Raw genomic sequence first — 19973 nt, 5'->3', positions numbered from 1 at the left:
AGCCCCAGAACATTTTCCCCTTAATGACCAGGCCATTTTTTTAGATATTTTAACTGACAATTGCGCGGTCATGCGACGCTGTACCCAAACAAAATTGACGTCCTTTTTTCCCCACAAATAGAGCTTTCTTTTGGGGGTATTTGATCACCTCTGCGGTTTTTATTTTTTGCGTTCATGTATCCACCTCTGCATATTTTGTATTCATGTATCCAATTCAGCTAGGGATTTTAAAGCTGTGGTGGTAACTCTGCACATGCTCAGTTTTTAGTGAGTTTATATTCTAAACATTTCCTCCCTATCACATCTGAGCAGCCCATGTGACTATAGAGTCACACATGTGGGCGTATACATAGTAGTAAATTACAGCCCACTCCTTCCCTCCTCCTACATGCCCACTAACCAGCTAAACACAATGGGGTGGGATATTACATGTAGAGTAATGGAGGCTTCACTTCCCTCTTATTCTAAGACACAGGCTGGAGAGGTGTGACACAGCCTGTGACTGGCAGAAATCCACCCACACCATGTTATTGCCAAAAAAATAATAATAAAAATTTGATTTCAAATATATATTTGTATGATCATTTAAAATAGTTTATTGATACGAATTATTTATTGTATGAATTATTTATACACCAACTCCAGCCGATGTATTTCAGATGATGCCTCCTGGGATTTGTAATGTGCCAATCACAAGAGGCTTTAGGTTTGGTGACAACCTAGGTAAGAATGGAGGCGGAACGGGGCAAGCTGGAACTGAAAAGTTGAAAAAAAAGGTAAATACGCAAAAAAATTGATTACTATTGTAGACTGCAGAGGAGTTCAATTTTGTGGAAACAGCTCTCACGTAGGTAGGACTTGTCGTCAATGGAGCATGTATCTTACCTGTTGGGTAGAGCTCATCAGAGATTGTATTTGCTGAGGAGGACTGATTTTTGTATAGCAGGTTCTGCTCAGCTTCTACAAGGCTGCCATTGAGAGCGTGTTGACTAATCACATCTTTCTATGGCAAATGCTGTGCATAGTCCATGATATAAATGCCTTAAAGAGGCTGATAAAAATAAAGCAGGAATCTAATACCAAGTTGGCTCTACCTAGTACTGAGGAACTGGTAGAACGTAGATGCCGCCAGAGAACCCACAGGATATAATGAAGAATACTTCTTGCCAGGATAATGCATTTATACTGTTGTCTTCTGGCCTCCAGCACAACCAGTCTGCGAAATAGCTTTTTCCCTGGGTTCGTACAGCTCTTAAACTCGAAAAGCAGGGTTTTGAGATCAATTACGGTAGATTGAAGGGTGTGTATTTTATTACTGTGTGAATGGTTTAGTGTGTTTTATGTGAAACATGGAATGTTGTTATGTGTTGGGGCTATCTGTATTTCATTTTATGATTTTTATTGTACAATGATAATAAATTGCTCTTGAATCTTTAAATAAAGTCTAATACTGGATTGAAGATCTGCATTAACATACTACCAATAGCCAACTATTATTGCCAAACTCTGGCAAGGTACACTAGTTAATTTATGTTCTTTTTTTACCTGCCCACACATTGTGAGGTTGTAAATGTAGAAGCAATGATTCATTCTAGTGTTTCATTTATTCAGCTAATTGCAAGTACACCTTGGTATTTCTGTTAGAATGATTGCGCAAGATGGGTTAGTGGTTATTCCCTATCAGCGGCAAGCAGAGCTTGTTTCATGCCCTGATATGGTGTTACCATACTAATGTACTGAGTAGGCATCCCATTACTGTATACAAGTCTTATCAGTCTCCGTCAGTCACTTTCACTTGTGTTCTCTCAGTGCTGAACAATTGATTGTACATATGACTGGCTGTTGGTGTGACAACAATCCTTTTTTACCCACCTTGTTGTTTTCTTCTTCTTTATCAGCATCATTATCATTAGCAGCAATGGCATTTAACTGTAAATTTCTGTCTGCAGTTCACAGCCATATACTACCCTTTCCGTAATGTCGAAAGTAAGCAAATCCTGTACAGGAAAGGGATCATGGGAGATGTTTGAAATTCTGGCTGCAGACTTATGCATTATGTATTCATATTATAGGCATAATTTTACCATTGTAGATGCAAAGAGAATATTCACAAGTTTGGAAGAGCTTTCTCCGTTTGCTCTCAAAATGTCATTTTCTTTATCATTGCTAAGTAACTGAACCATGAGCTTGCTATTTTTTATCGTGAAACCCATTTTCCTTTATCTCTCAGTATTTGCTTGGACTTTTTAAGTTAATTTTGTTGAGAACTTACCTTATAATGCAAAAAAATTTTTTTTCAATTTAACTTTACAATCTAAATGTAATGTTAGGCAATTTTATGGTACAACCCTATGCTTTATGCACGAAGGTAAACAGATGTAAATGTAAATTGTTCCTGGAAGTTATTTTAATATGTTCACAATTTAAGGGAAGTGCAATATATTCATTCACAAGGGGCACTCTAGAAGCTTAAAGCTGAACTTTAGGAAGATATAAAAAACACACATGAATGCAGTTCTTTAATCACTAATACACCTTTACACATATATATTTTAAATGCAACCAGTGTATGTACCTGAATCTGACCAGGTATCAGCCTCTTGCAGTCCCTGTACAGCAGAGCTCAGAATTGTAGCGGAAGAAGCCGCACAAAAAGTCATTTAGTTCATATTCTGATTTACTGTATTCTCTACTACAAAGCGTCATATCACAGTGACAACTGACATTTATATTTGGAATTTTTCCTTGCTTTGAGTAAGTCAGGTACTCACAGTAGTTGAATTTGAAAATAAAGTTAATGATTTTTTTAAGCCCAACTCCAGAAAACCTGAAAAAATGTCTCTTGTAGAGGAAAAAAAATTAGGATTTGGGACTTTATATGAGGCAGACACATGAACGGTCAAGTGCCTCCATCCCTATTGGATTGACATAAGGAGAGAGTTTGGGACTTTGTGTGAAGCAAGCGGCCGAATTGAACAACATGAACAGGGAGTGACTGGTGGGTATAAAATGATAACTGGCCTAATTGCATAGTTACATAGTAGTAACATAGTTATTTAGTAAGGTTGAATAAAGACACCAGTCCATCCAGTTCAACCTGAGTGAGTGCCTACAATTGTCCCTATCCCTGTACATCACACAGTCACATTGGTCCCTACCCTCAAGGAGCCCACAATCCAAGGTCCCCATTCATATACTAGGGCCAATTTTGGACAGAAGCCAATTAACCTACCAGCATGTCTTTGGAGTGTGGGAGGAAACTGGAGTACCCAGAGGAAACCCACGCAGGCACAGGAAGAACATGCAAACTCCAGGCAGGTAGTGTTGTGGTTGGGATTTAAACCAGCAACCCTTTTTACTGCTAGGTGAGAGTGCTACCCACTACACCACTGGGCCACCCTTATAGTGTTATAACATGCACATAATAACATAACCAATTGCATGATTATATGATTTAATTACATACGAAGATAAGATAGTAACATGGTAACATGAAAGTACATGACATTAAAGAGGAAGTAAAGGCACTTAAAAAAAAATGCAACCTGCAAGGCAAAAGCTCATTATGAATAACTTACCTGAGAACGAAGCCCCCAAAGCAGTCCTCCGTCTTCTTGTTCGCCGCTGCCATGTATCCCGGAGTGACTTCCGGGTCTCGCTGCTCTGGCGCTGTGAAACGCCAGAGCCGTGATGATGTCACTCCCGCGCATGCACACGGGAGCCGATATGAGCGGCATATTGCTGTGATCTGTGGCCTGCCCAGTGCGCCTGCGCGCCGATGTCTACGGCGCATGTGCCATAGACAGCAACGGCTGTCTTTTTGTAAATATCTCCTAAACCATATAGGTTTAGGAGATATTTCTTGGACCTACAGGTAAGCCTTAATCTAGGCTTACATGTAGGTCAAAGTGGTTTGTAAGGGTTTACAACCACTTTAACAGCATAATAGAAAGGAAACCTCCAGACTCTAAAATCTATGTTCACATAATGTAACAGGTCCATGACAACTTGGCATAGGCCAATAAAACCAACATAATGATGTACATATTGTTTGATATCACTCTTGAGTTATAAACATAGTAAAGGCATCTATATAGCTCAATGCGTTTCATGGGTAACCTCCAATCTTCAGGAGCAGATGCAAAAATCTATAAACATAATGTAAATTTAATTAATGTGACTGGCCAAATAAAGGGGGGGGGGGGGATGGAAGTAGGAGAAAGATTAGTATAAATAATTAGGATGAAATCTATGAATTACCCATAGGTAACTTACAGATAAACTGTGAGTGTGACAGCGCCATGGGATGAAACCAACTGGGGGGAGGCATCATCAGTACCGGGAGCTGATGCTGTAAACCCCAAGGGCAAATGGTTGAAAGCCGGCAAGGAACAGACATTCTTGGGGAGCAATACCCCATATGACCAAAAGTGTAACAATAATGAACGCAATTGACTAAAAAATAATTATAAGATGTGTATGTGATTAAAAGTAAGATCACATAATAATCCATAAGTGCAAATGTGTACTATTACCGACATAGGTAAAAGTGTTGTAAAAATGGGTGATAGATATGAGAAATAAGAAAAGAATGTGACAGTGTAGCCCAATTGGGAAGAGTATGTGAAGAAAAGCTGCAGACAAGCAACCAAACTAAATTGTGTAGAGAACAGACCAAAATGTATAAACCACAAAATTACCTAGGTATCCCATGTCCTCCCATGTAGTCTAGCTAGTGCATAATGGCCACTGACATCACGCTCGACAGAGGAAATCTAATTCAGCTAGGAGGAGTATAAATACTCCAATGTAGCCAATGGGTAACCGCCAATGTCACTGTCAGGGCTCTACCCGCACATAACTGGCGAATCTGCGTACGCGCACGTGCGCCGCTGGGCAATCCAGGCACGCACGTGGGCATTAACGCTGTTTGGTGCCAGTGGCCCTATTTAAGGATGACAGCTGCACTTGTGCGGCGCTGTTTATCTGCAGCTCTGTACCTGCGATTCCTGATACCTGCCTGTTTGATTGTGTTTACTGACCCGGATTCCGTCTGACCTCGCTGACCTCTCCAACCCTGATCCCGGTCTGCCTGACCCTGTTTATGGACTTGCTTGATTACTGCTGTTAAACCTCTGCCTACTCTTGACCTTGCCTTTGCCTGATTGCCTAACCGTTGTGACCCGGCCTGCCTGACCATCCCTCTGCTTGCTCCGAGTGTGCTGTGTTCCATCCAGGTCCTGTGGCCACTGTTCCAGTGCCCACCGACCTCTGGTTGCTGATCCATCATCTGTTCTGCCATCTCCTGCAGTTCCAGCTATCCAGAGGATCATCTCTTCACTCCGCACCAGCCGCTGCAACCTGCTCAGACACTCCTACCCCGCTGTGCTCACGGGACCACTGTCTCCATTCCAGTGGCCCCTGAACCAGAGCCGTAAGAGAGGTCTTCCCCTGCCAACTCAGGCTCACCACCAGGTACCTAACAGTCACGCGGAAGGCTAATTAGAGGGAGGGCACTCCCACCTGAGCAGACCTAGCTGCTCGGCAGTTGGCACCATGATTCCCTCATAAAAGAGTGTGGCAGCAGGCAGGTAAAGTCACCTGGTTGTATCCAGGATGGTAAATATGTGTGTCCTAGATTCAGGCTTTATGCAGACTTTTACAATTAGAGGGGAAGAGTTAATGAGCCCAGCTGAAGTAAGTGGGCTCATTAAGGCCTCTACAAAAAACCCCAGCATGCATAGGGAGATGCTCCATCCTGGAACCAGTTTTGTGTGTATAGACTGGGGAGTCTGAGATCTGTTCTGTGCGGTGAGTTAACGCCTGTGTGGCAAACCCCTACAATAGAGACAGGGACTGGGGCAGCACAAGGCTGCACCCAGTTGTTAGACAGGGAGTCTACGTGTGTAGTTAGAGGTCAAGCTGACCAGGATTTATTTTCTTGTTTTATTTTGTTTGGCTGTTATATGTATCACTGCATGTAGCCTAAATAAACCGGATCTTTTGTTTTTTGCACCTACACCGCTGTCTGCTGTGCCTGACTTTGTGTTGTGAACCCATCCAGGGGGTCACACACACCCGCTACCGAGCTAACCCCCTCACAGTTGGTGGAGAATTTTGGCAGTTTTTTTCAATTTTTTTTTAAGGCCAGCATGGAGGAGATACTGAGACAGCTGACTCTAGCAAATGCAAATCAGCAGCAGGCAAATGCAAATCAGCAGCAAACAAATGCGGGTTTACAAAAGAGCCTTGCAGCTCAGCAACAAGCCCAGCAGCAGGCAAATGCAAATCAGCAGCAGATAAATGCAACTTTGCAGCGGAGTCTGGAAGCCCAGCAGCAGACAAATGCAACTTTGCAGCGGAGTTTGGAAGCTCAGCAACAAGCCCAGCAGCAATCTGAAGCCCGCTTCATAGACCTGTTGCAGAAGCAAGAGCAGAATTTTCAACAGAAAATAGAGACATTAATACAGCAACATCCGCAGACCAATGAAGCAAGTGGTTACAATAATACCGCATCCTTTGGTGTGAGCCGTTTATTGACAAAAATGACTGGAGAGGATGATCCGGAGGTGTTTTTGACCACATTTGAAAGGACTGCTGAAAGGGAAAAGTGGCCTAAGGAGCAATGGGCTGGACTGGTGGCCCCTTTGTTAACTGGGGAATCGCAGAAAGCTTATTATGACCTAGAGCCTGACCAAGCAAAAGACTATGTGGTGCTAAAAGCAGAAATATTGGCACGGCTGGGTGTCACCCTGGCAGTCCGGGCTCAGCGTGTGCATAACTGGACTTTTCAGGTTGGAAAACCTCCCAGGTCTCAAATGTATGATCTCATTCACCTGAGCAGGAAGTGGCTGCAGCCAGAGATTTTGACCGCACCAAACATTGTGGAACGTGTGGTTATGGATCGTTTCCTGAGAGCTCTTCCTACTGCCATCCAAAAATGGGTAAGCCATGGAGACCCAGAAAATGCAGATAAACTTGTGGATCTGGTTGAGAAGTACTTGGCTACAGAGAACTTGACCACCTCTTCCAGGGACTCACGGACTTTCCCCCCTAAGACCAGATCATCCCCAGTGGCGGGTAAGATGACTCCAAGGGGTGAGGGTGGAGAGAGTGAGAGGGTGGGATTTCTACCTAAGGTCTGGCGGGAGCAGCCCAGGAAGCCCATGCTGCAAGAGGCAGCGAAAAAGATTATTTGCTACCGCTGCCGGCAAGAGGGACATATTGCAGCCAATTGCCCAGTTGTGGATGAGCCTATGCAATGTGACTTTATAAGGGAGAGACGTCAGTCGCTGTTTGCGACAGTTGCATGCACGGCCATTCGGGGACCTGAGAAACATTTATGTAAAATGTGTATTAATGGTAGACATGTTGATGTGTTGCTAGATTCAGGTAGCCTGGTAACATTGATAAAAGCTGAATTCGTTACTACAGAGGTCTCTGGGAAGAACAGGGTGGCTGTTATTTGTGTACATGGGGACACCGAGAGTATCCTGTAACTTCAGTGTTTTTTGAGACCCCCAAAGGTAACCTCTCTCATCAGGTGGGGTTAGTGTCTCAGTTACCACATGATGCTATTGTGGGAAGGGATTTTCCAAAATTCTGGGAACACTGGGATTGTCCTGAGGCCCCCATTGGTGCCCCTATAAACCAGGAAGATGACCAGAATTCCTCTGGGAGTGGTGAGGACTCTCCTGAATTTCCCTTGTCGGTATTGGCGGGGGAAACTCGAGAAACTGGGGAGGAGCCAACATCCTCAGATGAAAACATGCCGTCTGTGGAGTTTTCGGATCTTGAGGTTCACAGGGAAAATTTTGCCACAGAACAGTTAAAAGACCCCACCCTAATAAAGGCACGGGAAAATGTGGTGAAAATAGATGGCGAGTTAGTGAACACAGATAAGACTTGCCCTTATCCTTACTTCACTATGGAAAGGGACCTGCTATATCGAGTGGCTCAAAGGGCAGAAGAAACCATTGAGCAACTTGTAGTGCCCAAACCTTACAGGAAGTTGGTGTTAGAATTGGCTCATGGACACATTCTGGGAGGTCATCTGGGGACAGAGAAAACCAGAGAGAGGGTACTGCAGAGATTCTATTGGCCTGGGGTCATGAAGGAAACAGAAAATTATTGTTCCTCCTGCCCGGTGTGTCAGAAGTCGGCACCTATGCCACATTTCCGTAACCCACTGGTACCTCTTCCTATCATTGAGGTCCCCTTTGAGAGGATCGCAATGGATTTGGTAGGTCCGATAATGAAGTCTGCTAGGGGGCATCAGTACATTTTGGTTATATTGGACTATGCCACCCGTTATCCGGAAGCAATTCCTCTCCGAAATACCTCAGCCAAAACCATAGCCAAAGAGCTATCCCTTGTTTTTAGCCGCGTGGGTATTTGTAAGGAACTGCTTACGGACCAAGGTACACCCTTTATGTCCCGGGTTATGAAAGAATTATGCAAGTTGTACAAAGTGAAGCAATTGCGTACATCTGTGTATCACCCCCAAACAGATGGGTTGGTTGAAAGATTCAACAAAACCCTAAAACAAATGTTAAAGAAGGTGGTGGATAGAGATGGAAAGAATTGGGATTGTCTAATACCCTATCTGATGTTTGCCATTAGGGAGGTACCCCAATCCTCTACGGGTTTCTCACCCTTCGAGTTGCTCTATGGGAGACACCCAAGAGGGCTGCTGGATATCGCCAAGGAAACTTGGGAAAACGAGAGTTCTCCCCACAGGAGTGTGATTGAGCATGTCGCCCTGATGCAAGATAGAATTTCACAGGTAATGCCAATTGTAAAGGAACATTTAACCCAAGCGCAGTTAGCACAGCAGAGAGTGTACAACTGTGGGGCCAAGACCCGTACTTTTTCCCCAGGGGATAGGGTCTTGGTGCTAGTCCCTACGGTTGAAAGCAAATTTCTGGCCAAATGGCAAGGTCCATATGAAGTAATTGAAAAAATTAGTGAGGTGAACTACAGGGTTAGACAGCCAGGAAGGCGAAAGCCGGAGCAGATCTATCACGTCAATCTGCTGAAAGCCTGGAGGGATAGGGAATCCCTAGTCGCAGAGACTTTGTCACAAGTACAGCCTGATTGCTTAGTTCCTGAGGTTGGAATAGCAGACACCTTATCGAAACCCCAACAACAGGAGGTTAAAGAGTTTGTACTTCGTAACAAAGAGATTTTCTCTGAGCTTCCGGGACAAACATCTGGCGTAGAGCATGACATTATCACCCCGCCAGGAGAAAGGGTAAAACTAAAACCTTATAGAATACCAGAGGCCCGACGGGAGGCAATACGTGGGGAGGTTCAAAGGATGCTGGAATTGGGTGTGATAGAGGAGTCCCAGAGTGACTGGTCCAGTCCTATCGTACTAGTGCCCAAACCTGATGGGAGCTGGCGGTTTTGTAACGATTTTAGACAATTAAATAAAGTTACAAAATTTGACACCTACCCCATGCCACGTATAGATGAGTTGATTGACCGGCTGGGAACAGCCCGATATATGACAACTCTTGATCTCACCAAAGGGTATTGGCAAATTCCCCTGGCCGAGTCGGCCAAGGAGAAAACTGCGTTTGTAACCCCAGATGGGGCATTCCAATATAAGAGAATGCCGTTTGGGTTACAGAATGCACCGGCAACATTCCAGCGGAAAATGGATAAGATTCTGAGGCCCCATCAGAAATATGCTGCAGCTTACCTGGATGATGTGATTGTCCATAGCACAGACTGGGTCTCACATTTGCCAAAAGTACAAGCAGTCCTAGACTCTATCCGGGAAGCTGGGTTTACGGCCAATCCAAAGAAGTGTACCATTGGACAGGAGGAGGCCAAATATCTTGGGTACACTATTGGGAGGGGGGTGATAAAACCCCAAGTCAATAAAGTCGAGGCCATACAGAGTTGGCCACGTCCCAACAGCAAGAAACAGGTACGAGCCTTTCTGGGAATCGCTGGCTATTATCGACGATTCATTCCCCATTTTGCTTCTCAGGCTGTGCCCCTCACCAACCTGACAAAAGGGAAAGAGTCGGTTATGGTTAAATGGTCCCCAGAGGCTGAGGAAGCATTTCAGTCCTTAAAAACAGCCTTATGTAGCCAGCCAGTGTTGTACTCACCAGACTTCTCTAAGGACTTTGTTGTACAAACTGATGCATCAGACGTTGGGTTAGGAGCAGTGTTATCCCAGGTCTGGAACGGGGAAGAGCACCCAGTCATTTACCTCAGCAGGAAGTTAAAGTCCCATGAGGTAAATTACTCCACGATTGAGAAGGAATGTTTAGCAGTGAAGTGGGCTCTAGATTCCCTTCGGTACTATCTGCTAGGTAGGCACTTTGACCTGGTGACTGATCACGCTCCTTTAAAGTGGATGGCTCAGAACAAGGAGACCAATAGAAGGGTAAATAGGTGGTTCCTAGCCCTACAGGAATTTAACTTTACAGTTAAGCATCGCCCTGGTGTTAAAATGGGGAATGTGGATGCTTTGTCTCGGATACATGCGTGTCTGACTGCTGGTGTTACAACCCCAAGGTTGAAACAAGAGGGGGGGGTATGTGGCAGCAGGCAGGTAAAGTCACCTGGTTGTAGCCAGGATGGTAAATATGTGTGTCCTAGATTCAGGCTTTATGCAGACTTTTACAATTAGAGGGGAAGAGTTAATGAGCCCAGCTGAAGTAAGTGGGCTCATTAAGGCCTCTACAAAAAACCCCAGCATGCATAGGGAGATGCTCCATCCTGGAACCAGTTTTGTGTGTATAGACTGGGGAGTCTGAGATCTGTTCTGTGCGGTGAGTTAACGCCTGTGTGGCAAACCCCTACAATAGAGACAGGGACTGGGGCAGCACAAGGCTGCACCCAGTTGTTAGACAGGGAGTCTACGTGTGTAGTTAGAGGTCAAGCTGACCAGGATTTATTTTCTTGTTTTATTTTGTTTGGCTGTTATATGTATCACTGCATGTAGCCTAAATAAACCGGATCTTTTGTTTTTTGCACCTACACCGCTGTCTGCTGTGCCTGACTTTGTGTTGTGAACCCATCCAGGGGGTCACACACACCCGCTACCGAGCTAACCCCCTCACAAGAGTTTATTTGGCCAGTCACATTAATTAAATTTACATTATGTTTATAGATTTTTGCATCTGCTACTGAAGATTGGAGTTTACCCGTGAAACGCATCAAGCTATATAGATTCCTTTACTATGTTTATAACCCAAGAGTAATACCAAACAATATGTACATCATTATGTTGGTTTTATTGGCCTATACCAAGTTGTAATGGACCAGTTACATTATGTGAACATAGATTTTAGAGCCTGGTGGTTTCCTTTCTATCATGTTACCATGTTACTATGTTATCTTCTTACTATGTGATTCATATGTAATTAAATCATATAATCATGCAATTGGTTCATGTTATGTTATGTACATGTTATAACACTATGCGATCAGGCTATTTATCATTTTATACCCACCAGTCACTCCCCGTTCATGTTGTTCAATTCAGCCGTTTGTTTCACACAAAGTCCCAAACTCTCTCCTTATGTCAGCCCCTTGTAGGGAGGCTGTTCCCACAATACAAGGGTTAACTGCTTGTTTATGTCTAGGGAATTTAAAGAGGAAGTAAACCTTGATGAGTTTACTTCCTCTTTGATTCCCTGCAAAGGTAAAGCATAATGGACTACTATGCATTGCATAGTAGTCCATTATGTGTCACTTACCTGACACAGGAGCCAGCGAAGTCACCGCTGTCCCCTGTAGTCTGGAGCCTCCATCTTCTTGGTGGGTCTCGCTGCTCTGGCGCTGTCATTCGTCGGAGCCGCGATTATGTCACTCCTGCGCATGCGCACGGGAGCCGCCACTCGCGGCATATCGCTGTTAACTGCGGCGTGCTCAGTGCACCTGCGCGCCGCTGTCTACGGCGCATGCACCATAGACAGCGGTGCCTGTCTTTCAGCAAATATCTCCTAAACCGTGTAGATATTTCTTAGACCTACAGGTAATATTTAATCTAGGCTTACCTGTAGGTCAAAGTGTGTTGTAAGGGTTTACAACCACTTTAAAAGAAGTTTAACTTATCTGATACTCTGCTCCCTGGTAGATGGTGTTCCCTCAGCTGTGGCAGTGGGCTTTTTCTCAGTGTTTGCATGTCCAATGCATGGCTATCGTACATTGGTGACATCAAAGAACCTTAAGACTGCCAGAGTATGGGGGAGACAAAGCTGTGGGAACGCAGAGCAGTGCAGAGTAGTCTGTAGGAGTGGAAGATTGGCTAAGTAAATGCTTTACTAATTCCCCTATACATAAACAAGCAGTTAAAGAAGTCCATCCTGAGCTTTTTAGGCTAAACTTTGCCTATGGGTCACAGGAGTGCAATTCTTTTGCACTCCTGTGACCCGTTTTCAGCAGAGAGCGGTCTGAAGTCTGCTCTCCGCTGACTTCACCAAGATCAGTCCAGGCACTGCGTCATCCCGACAATGGGAGACTGGATCTGGCAGGTGCCTGGACTGACACCCCACTCAGCCTCTCAGTGAGAGGCTGAGATGGCCCCTCCCTGCCCCTCCACAGCTCAGCGCTCCAGTGAGCGTGGAGGAGCAGAGCAGGAGAGATGCAGACTGACAGGCAGAGAACCGAGATATCAGCGATATTCGGTAGTTCGGTTCTCAGTGAAGAGGCGGCGGAGGATAGATGCAGCATCGGTCTGATGCTGTATCCACCTAGGTAGTATGAATCTAAAAAAAAACAAAAAAAAACACACTTTTCTATTAACCATTTTGCTGCCAGGCTCTACACTCCATTTTGTACACTCAGGTGGCTAGACCATTTTTGCATTTTTTTCCTTTGTTTTTTTATTTTTCACTTAGAGCTTTCAGAATTTGTGAAAGACCCCCAAAACCATTAATTTTCTGAAAACATACGACCTCTAAAATAAAAAGAAGGTGCTACTGATTTTTTAGACCCCGTGGTATCTGTGCAAATGTTTATCAAAACAACAAAACCGATAAAAACACAGCAAATTTTACAACATTCCTGCTAAATCCCAACTAAATATAAAAGCTTAACCTGTATGGAGTTAATAACAAACATTTGTAAATTTTAAATTGCGCCTTTTTGCAAAATGGTGAAAATCGAATGTACTCAAAAATTTCTCTAAAAATCTGGAGGTTTTCATTTTTCACTTACAGCTTTCAGAATTTGAAAAGACCCCTCAAACTAGACATTTTCTAAAAGCACATGACCAGTAGAATAAAAAAAAAGTGCTACAGATTTTTTGGGCCCCGCAATAATTCCTCAAAAAATACCCCCAAATCATAATTTTTTGGTTCAAAATGTATACTTTATTTTGCAAGAAAATATACAAAAAACAAATACTTCAACAGGGTTCATTCTTTCTACTCTGTACTGCGACGCAGTGCATGAATACACTACATAACAATACAGTTCCAAGCATACAAATAAATTACATTCATCCTGCGGTATGATGCCTGATGTGTTGTGCAGAGTAATAGTACTCCAGAACATCACATCATGCGTGACGCTGCATTACCCTGAAAGCATTACTTCAAATACATGTCACAAGGTATCAAGTCATATACTGTCAGTTGTATTTCAATGGGTAATGGGTGTGATTGGGGGGGAGGAGGTGGGGTAGAGGAGGAAAAAAAGAATATTGCACATAAACATAACGTAACTTACAAAATTCCTGCTAAATTAGTACTAAAGCATCATTCACATGTGGCAAACTAAAGTGTACGCCCATGGAGGGTCATGTTTACCCACACAGAGATGCACAGGTGTTCCATGCATCCCCGTACAGGCAGTCCCATCTATGTCAATTGGGATGCAACAGCTGCACAGGCATAGCTGCTGTTCCGAATCTGACATCCGTGTGGGTGTGGGTACATGACCCTGAACGCAGACAGTGTGAGCTCAGGGACATGCATGCGGACTTACATGTATGTAAAATTGGGAGCAACGGTTCAATTCTTGCAGGTGCTACATCCCAAATTACATCAATAGGACTGCCTGCAGAGACATGCACCGAACACCCGTGCATCCCTGTAAAGGTACGCTGTGTATGCTCTGTGTGAACAAGGCCTTAGGCCCCTTTCACACAAGCACACCGATCGGGTCTGCCTGTCCATTTTCCAGGAAGGCCCAAAACGGACCACCCATTGTTCTCTATGGAGAGACTGATGTAAATGGACATGTGTCAGTTTACACCCGCCTGTCAGGAAGATCCTCCTCACGGACGTCCGAGCGGCGAAAGTCGCAGAAGATCTCTTGCCCAGTTCCAGGAGCGTTACCGCGATCGGCGGTGTGCGCGTGCGCGCGCGGCCGTTTGACGCAAATTGGCGCCAATAGCGCTATTTAAACTGGATCCATGCCTCACTGCCTTGCTGCCTGATCAACAGCGTTCCTGTGCGTCCTGGTGATCCGTATCTGAATCTGAACCTGAACCTGTACCTGTATCTGTACCTGTACCCTGATCCGTATCGAACCCGGCTTGTTCCCGACTCTGCTGTTTGCTGCCTGCCCCCCGACTTTGGCTTGTACCCGACTACTCTTCTGGATTCCGTTTCTGTACCTGATCTGCCCGCCTGTGCCTGACCTGGACTGTTACACCATCCGTCAACTGTAAGTTGCTTGCTGTTGTACTACAGGACACCTCCCAGTCCTCCGCAATATCTGGCTGTACTCCTTCTGCGTTTGTAGCCTTCTACCTCTGGCCGCAGACTACTGGACTCTTCCGCTTCCGCTTATCCATTGCACCTGCATCCGTTGTTGGACTACAATACCCCTCCATTGTTTGTCACTTCCTGCAATCACTTGTATGCCGTTGCTGGACTACAGGAATCCTTCTGCTGTCTGCTGGAACTTATCTCACCTTTGCCTGCATTCAGACACCGGACTACAATACACCTCCTCCTTCAACGGTCTTCTGCCTCTACCACCTGCTATCCAGTCAGGCACTTGTGCCCCTCTGTGCTCCTGAGCCCCTGTCACCACTACCAGGGTCTCTCGAGTCAGAGGTCTACGAGAGGCCACTCCCTGCACTCCGGGCTCTGCTTAAAGGTACGTGACAGTATCAGGCAGCCATGTCTGAGCCCACGCAGGGAGATTCGGCCATGGATGATTTATGCCGTCATCTTGCTGGACTTACCCAGGCTGTTAAATCTCTACAAGAAGGCTATTCTCGATTGGAAGAGCGTGTCCAGGTCTTATCTACCACAGGCCCTACCGTGTCGGGAACTTCTTCTGCGCCATCAGTGGTTATGTTACCCCCTGAACCCAAGGTCCCAACTCCGGAGAGGTTTTCGGGAAATCGCAGCAAGTATAGAGCTTTTCGCAATGCCTGTGAATTGTTTTTTGCACTTCAACCCAGAACTTTCTCTCTAGAATCCACTAAGGTGGGTTTTGTTATCTCCCTTCTACTGGGTGAGCCCCAGGCTTGGGCCCACCGCCTTTTGGAGCAAAAGGAAGTCTGCCTTAATAACCTGAATACATTTTTTCAAGCCATGGGTTTGCTCTATGAGGATCCTCAACAGGCGGCCACAGCGGAAGCAGCTTTATATTCTCTTCAGCAAGGCCGCAGAGCGGCAGAGGACTATGCGTCTGAATTTCGGCGCTGGAGTTCCGATACTACCTGGAACGATGCTGCTCTGCGATACCAGTTTCGCATGGGACTCTCTGAACCTCTAAAGGATGAATTGGCCCGGGTGGGTGTTCCAGCAACTCTTGAAGCCCTTATCAACCTCTCCATCCAGATAGACAGACGCTTGAGAGAACGGAGAACAGAACGCACTGCCGGGCCGTCCCGACCAGTCTGGATGTTACCCCGTGTACCTAATCCCCCTGCACATCCTGCTGCTGACACGCCTGAACCCATGCAACTGGGCTTACTTAGACCAACGCTCACCACCGAGGAACGACAACGCCGGCAGCTCAACAATCTGTGTCTTTACTGTGGAGAACCCGGACATTACGTGAGATCCTGTCCTGCCAAATTCCGTAAGCATTCTTCTGTATCTTCTCCTGTTTTACCTGCTGTGCCTAGTAATGCTACTCACCTGGCTGTTCCCGTCTCTCTTCAGCTACCCGGAGGGAACATTCAAGTCCCCGCAATAGTTGATTCTGGAGCGTGCAGTGGATTTATGGACTTATCGTTTGCCCAAAAGTTCCAAGTGCCCTTACGGCCCAGGGCGAAAGGGTTGTCTGTACACCTTGCCGATGGGTCAGTTATCAAATCAGGACCAGTGACACAAGAGACATGTCCTTTGACTGCTACTATTTCCGGTAACCATCAGGAACAACTCTGCCTGGACATTATTGAATCTCCCCTTTTCCCTATCATACTGGGTATGCCCTGGCTTCGGGCACACAACCCGCAAATAGACTGGTCCACTGGAAACATTTTATTTTTCTCCCCCTATTGTCGTCAACACTGCTTTCAAGAATCAACTAAGGTTTCACCCCATTTAATGTGTATGGAGACCGATGTTGAGACTCGCCAGCACGTTCCTGAGACCTACCATGACTTCCTGGACGTGTTCAGCAAGAAAGGGGCAGAAACACTTCCCCCTCATAGACCCTACGATTGCCCAATTGAGATCCTTCCCGGAGCCGAAATCCCTTTTGGGAGAATATTTCCCTTAACAGAAGTGGAATTGGAGACTCTCAGGACTTACATTGATGACAATCTGAAAAAGGGGTTCATACGTCCTTCTACGTCCCCAGCTGGGGCAGGAATCTTTTTTGTAGAAAAGAAGGACCATTCTCTCCGCCCTTGTGTTGACTACCGGGACTTAAATAAAGTTACAGTCAAGAACCGGTACCCACTGCCTTTGGTACCCGAATTATTCCAGCGCCTTGGATCAGCTAGTATCTTCACAAAATTGGATCTTCGCGGAGCCTATAATTTGGTCCGTATCCGAAGCGGGGACGAATGGAAGACTGCCTTCCGCACCCGCTTCGGACATTTTGAATATCTCGTAATGCCCTTTGGGCTATGCAACGCTCCTGCGACTTTCCAGCATTTTGTGAATGATATCTTTAGAGATTTTCTCGACCTGTTTGTTTTAGTATATCTGGACGACATCTTAATTTTCTCCCCCTCTCTGCCAGCTCACAGGGAACACGTTAAGAAGGTTCTCACTCGGCTTCGCCAACACGGCTTGTACGCAAAACCTGAGAAGTGCGAGTTTGAACGTCGCAGCATTCAGTTTTTGGGGCTGATTATTTCGGTGGATGGAATCAAGATGGATCCGCAAAAAGTTTCGGCCATCCTGGACTGGCCAGCCCCTACTGATAAAAGAGGAATTCAACGCTTTGTGGGGTTTGCGAATTTTTATCGAAAATTCATCAAGGGATTTTCTACAATCATCGCTCCAATCACCAGATTAACGAGACAAGGTATCAAGTTCCGGTGGACTCCGGAGGCACAGGCCGCATTTTCTTCCCTTAAAGAACAGTTTGTGTCAGCATCTGTCCTGAAGCATCCTAATTCTGCGCTACCCTACATCCTTGAGGTGGATGCATCCGAAGTTGCAGTGGGAGCAGTCCTTTCTCAGAGACAGGGCCCAAAGGCTTTATTGCACCCAGTGGCGTTTTTCTCACGTAAATTGTCTGAAGCGGAAAATAATTATGATGTCGGGGACAGGGAGTTACTCGCTATCAAAGCCGCACTTGAGGAATGGCGCTATCTCCTGGAGGGAGCAGCCCATCCCATTCTGGTATACACTGACCACAAGAACTTAGAGTATTTAACCACTTGCCGACCGCCGCACGCCGATGTACGTCGGCAGAATGGCACGGGCAGGCATAAGCACGTACATGTACGTGATTTGCCTCCCGCGGGTCGGGGGCCCGATCGGGCCCCCGCCCGGTGCCTGCGGCGGTCGGTTTTCGTTCGGGAGCGATCCCGGACGAGGGGACGGCCATTCATTCATGGCCACCCCCTCGCGATCGCTCCCGACGAATGGAAATCCCCGGTGACATCACTTCCTCTCCTGTAATGTAAACACAGGAGAGGAAGTGATGTATTCTCTCCTCCGTGTCGGTATTTTTCGTTCCGACACGGAGGAGAGCGGATCAGTGAGTTGCACCAACACATCCCACACACAGTAGAACATGCCAGGCACACTCACACCCCCCCTTTACCCCCCGATCACCCCCCCAATTACCCCTGCCCCCCCAGTCACAGTGACACCAATGTCATTTTTTTTTTTTTTTTTTTTTTTTTTGCATTGGTGTCATTTGTGACTGTAATAACTGTTAGGGCAGTTAGGGTTAGCCCCCTTTAGTTCTAATGTACCCCCCTAACCCCCCCAATAAAGGTTTAACCCCGTGATCACCCCCCGTCGCCAGTGTCACTAAGGCTGGGTTCACATTGCAGCGGTTTATGAGAACGAATGTGATTCGCACCGCACTGCAGTGCAAATCACATCCGATCTCTGTGCGATTCGAGTTCAGCCATTCGCCGCACCCGCCGCACCCGCCACACCCGCCGCACCCGCCGCAAATTCGCACGGGACCCTTTTTTTGGCCCGCAGCAGAATCGGATCGCATGGGTGTTCACACCATGCGATCCGAGTTTGCAGATCGCACTGCGATATGCGAACTGATCTGGGGGTGTCAGTAACATTTCACTGACACTCCCAGCAGTTCGCATAGGGCAGTGTGAACTGCCGCCGGGAGGCATGCGATGCGGGAACCCGCCGCGGATTCGCGGCGTTTCCGCATCGCTCCAGTGTGAACCCAGCCTAATAAGCGATCATTTTTCTGATCGCCGTATTAGTGTCACAGGTGACGCTAGTTAGGCAGGTAGGTATTTAGGTTCGCCGCAGCTTTTTATAGCGCTAGGGACCCCCATATACTACCGCATAAAGCCCCCTGATTGCCCCCTAGTTAACCCTTTCACCAGTGATCACCATATAACTGTTACAGGTGACGCTGGTTGGTTAGTTATTTTTTTATAGTTTCAGGGCACCCGCCATTTATTACCTAATAAAGGTTTAACCCCCTGATCACCCGGCAGGTGTCATTTGTGACTAATAACTGTTAGGGCAGTTAGGGTTAGCCCCCTTTAGTTCTAAGGTACCCCCCTAACCCCCCCAATAAAGGTTTAACCCCGTGATCACCCCCCGTCGCCAGTGTCACTAAGGCTGGGTTCACATTGCAGCGGTTTATGAGAACGGATGTGATTCGCACCGCACTGCAGTGCAAATCACATCCGATCTCTGTGCGATTCGAGTTCAGCTATACAGATAGTATGGCTGAATTCGTGTCGCACCCGCCGCACCCGCCGCAAACTCGCACGGGACCCTTTTTTTGGTCCGCAGCAGAATCGGATCGCATGGGTGTTCACACCATGCGATCCAAGTTTGCAGATCGCACTGCGATATGCGAACTGATCTGGGGGTGTCATTAACATTTCACTGACACTCCCAGCAGTTCGCATAGGGCAGTGTGAACTGCCGCCGGGAGGCATGCGATGCGGGAACCCGCCGCGCATTCGTGGCGTTCCCGCATCGCTCCAGTGTGAACCCAGCCTAATAAGCGATCGTTTTTCTGATCGCTGTATTAGTGTCACAGGTGACGCTAGTTAGGCAGGTAGGTATTTAGGTTCGCCGCAGCTTTTTATAGCGCCAGGGACCCCCATATACTACCGCATAAAGCCCCCTGATTGCCCCCTAGTTAACCCTTTCACCAGTGATCACCATATAACTGTTACAGGTGACGCTGGTTGGTTAGTTATTTTTTTATAGTTTCAGGGCACCCGCCATTTATTACCTAGTCTCACTAGTGTACCCCTAAATTTAGGGGTGTCTACTTTCTAAAATGGGGTCATTTGGGGGGGGGGGGTTTGTGCCATCTTGGCATTTTATGGCCTTCAAAACTGTAACGCCCTTAGAAAGCCTGAAGGCGGTGCTTGGTTTTTGGGGCCCCGTACGCGGCTAGGCTCCCAAAAA

The sequence above is a fragment of the Lithobates pipiens genome, unplaced genomic scaffold, assembly GCF_037356315.1.
Source record: "Lithobates pipiens isolate NorthernLeopardFrog02 unplaced genomic scaffold, aLitPip1_a1.2 Scaffold_16, whole genome shotgun sequence".
NCBI classification, from domain to species: domain Eukaryota; kingdom Metazoa; phylum Chordata; class Amphibia; order Anura; family Ranidae; genus Lithobates; species Lithobates pipiens.
Note: the sequence above shows the minus strand (reverse complement) of the source record.